The 3,189-nt window shown below is 33.7% G+C and overlaps 1 pseudogene; it reads right to left on the bottom strand.

Annotated features, from left to right (window-relative positions):
- The window catches only part of LOC107714201 (cGMP-specific 3',5'-cyclic phosphodiesterase-like), a 15,347-nt pseudogene that overhangs the window by 10,264 nt on the left and 1,894 nt on the right, over positions 1-3,189 (bottom strand).

Raw genomic sequence — 3,189 nt, 5'->3', positions numbered from 1 at the left:
AAAAAAAAAAAAAAAAAAAAAAAAAAAAAAAAAAAAAAAAAATATATATATATATATATATAATACTTATATATATATGTATAACCAGTCTTGTTAATGGTAATGCAATGCTGGACATATACTATAATGACAGTATATTAATGGATAATCTAAAACTGTCCAACCTCCTTTTTGTGGTTCAGGATGGGCACACTGAGAATACTCTTGGGTCTGTCCTCTTCCCTCTCATACGGTTCAATCTGAAATCTCAGATCTTATAAAAACACAGTTCAAATCAATTATTAAGGTGATTCAGTAAACCACATCAATTTAAAACATTGCATCACTATGTTATCTCTGAGGTGATGACAGCGTATGTTGTTTTATGGCTGTCTGCACAGGCAAACGTGAGAAATTTCAGAGGAGTAACAGGGTTGGAACCCTAGAGAAGGCTCACGATAAGAGTTAAGTGGCATGTTTATAAAAGAGAGATACTGGTAAAGCACAGATTACTATCTCTGCTATTCATTCTGTCTCTCTCTTCTCTGCTTACATTCTGTCAGCTGCCACAGTGCCAAATCTGGGTTTAAAGCTTAGAGCAGGGAAGGATTTCCCTTTCCACACTGCCACGCACATGTCCCAGAGCGTATAAAGACTCACAAGCACACACAATCTCACCCCTCGTTCCCACGCATACTCATGACCAATAAAGCTAAAGACACATGATATATTGCTATCATATAAGTACAGTATATATGATATGTTACTGTTTTTTTAATTTATTGGTATCAGTCAACATTACATATTCAACTGTACACGCCCATGTCCCCTATTTTTACAATGGAACCTTACCTTTGCCATCATCTAATGCTCACTTAAATGTAATATTTATTAACACTTAATTAAATAACACAGTTAATGTAATCTTTATCAAACCTTAAAATGAATTTCCATATTCATATTGTTCTGTAATATTTTGAAAGGTCTAAATTCAATTTAAAAAATGTAATTAAATTATTAAAGAAATTATTATAACTTTATATAATTATATTATTATTCTAGTAAAAAAAATTCAAAGCTGTAAATAAAACAAAGATTATTGGAGTACATTTTACAAGAAAATACTATTTCAGTCTGTCTACTTTAAAATTTCATATTTAATTCAATGTGTTCCTTTAATTATTTGTGAAATTTACTAGCAATTTCTAATTGAAAACTGTTTCTAACATCAAAAATACTATTTTTTCAGTGTAGCATTTAAAATTAGTTTTTAGTGTTTTACTATTAATTTATTTAGACAAAAAAGTATAAAATTTTAATATTTGACATACATTTGTTATCAGTTTATCTGCGTATTGCTTACTACTTCATACGTACTGTATTATTTTGTGATGCATAAATTCACATGTAGCATTTAAAATGATTTATTTTAGCTTTTTTTATTTTTTTTTATTTAGACCAATTAGTATAGAAATGTAATATCTGCCATTTACTGGTTATCAGTTTATCTGTATATCAGTATTGGCTGTTTATTAATATCTGTGCATAAATATTAATATCTATGCAAAAATACAATAATGAAATCTAAATGAAACACACTATCTTTAAAAATTTAATAAGATATTCAACCTCTTTATCCAATTCCAAGAAAATCATCCTCATCTTCATTTTCAGACACATTCAACTAACACACTGGTTTCCATTTTCATTACTGGAATTACATTATTATAAATATTTATTTGTTTACACATTTTTCATTATTGAATAGTGCAGTAAGATCTTTGAAGCCACCCCAGATTTATAGTCTGTAAACTGTTAAAAGCTCTAGATCTAGCTCTGAATAACTTGGTACATTATGGCATTTAAAGCACCTTGGATTAAAACTCAATCTGTATTGAGGACAAAAAATGAGGTCAGTCCTGGAATGGCTCGAGTAATCTCGAGCGTTTCTGTTACAAGGGAAATCCTGGACCAGAGTCCAGCAGTGACCTAAACTGACTGTGTAAAAGCCAGATTAGACTTGACATGGAACACCCCTCATTTATTACCTCACAAGCATTCCTGATGTTAAGTGGCCTCCCAGTGCTGACCACGTATCCCATAATGCACTTGTCGCACTCTGCCTGTGTGTAGCTTTAGACTCCTCATCTGATTGGAAGATAGGGCTCAAACACTTTACACCTGTTTTGTCCACCATTGTCATGGAGAGACAGCAGCGCTGAGCCTGAGTGATCTCACAGAGGTGCTGTAGGATCTGAAGACAGATGTGTTTGTTTTGTAGAGGTCTAATTGGACCACCAAAGAGCCGCATCATGAAGTTACAGGCCTCACCTCTTTTACACTGTCCCGCTGGTCTTGGGGAGCTCAGAGAATGTGGCAAACACTTCTACCTTGACATACAAGGTGAAAATGGAAAGCATGTAGACTGTAGTGACCGAGGAGAACGACCCCCGGCCTGATCCAGACACACAGGATCATGATGGACGGAAAGGCAAGAGCGTGGTCTTTCCATTGTGGCAGGGTACGCATGCCCTCGAGAGGGCCCACAGACAGGATGGGACACTCTACGTCTGCCAAGAATATTCAACCTAGACCTTGGCTCAGTTTTTAGGGTTTGGGCATCTTGGGTTCTTTCTACACAGCCATGCACCCAATGTCTAAGAAAAGACATAATAGCAGGTTAGATTGCACTACTAGCAATTTGGGAATAGCCTGTATATCTTAGGTTGTTGATCCACCAGGCCAAATTAAAATAGAAATTCATACTGGATTAAGCAGGTCTTTTCATCAAACACTGTCTGTGAGATCATTTATGATGTCATCTATGAAGTAAACAAATAAACAATGAAATGTGTCAGTAAACAAATATTTTTAAAGAAATTACTGTATCACTGTTTTCACAAAAATATTAAGCAGCACTTTTTTTTTTTACATTGCTAATAACAATGTATGTTTCTTGAGTGGAAAATCAGCATATTATAATGATTTTTGAAGGATCATGTGACACTGAAGACTGGAGTAATGACTGCTGAAAATTCAGCTTTGCCATCACAGAAATAAATTATAATTTAAACCATGCTGAAACAGAAAACAGTTGTCTGAAATTGTCTTAATATTTCACAATACTACTGTTCCAACTGTATTTTTGATCAAATAAATGCTGCCTTGGTGAGCCAAGAGACTTCTTTTAAAACATTAATATATATATAT

This window comes from Sinocyclocheilus rhinocerous, unplaced genomic scaffold, assembly GCF_001515625.1.
Source record: "Sinocyclocheilus rhinocerous isolate Xijiao unplaced genomic scaffold, SAMN03320098_v1.1 scaffold1591, whole genome shotgun sequence".
NCBI classification, from domain to species: Eukaryota; Metazoa; Chordata; class Actinopteri; order Cypriniformes; family Cyprinidae; genus Sinocyclocheilus; species Sinocyclocheilus rhinocerous.
Note: the sequence above shows the minus strand (reverse complement) of the source record. Positions and strands in the feature narration are given on the sequence as shown.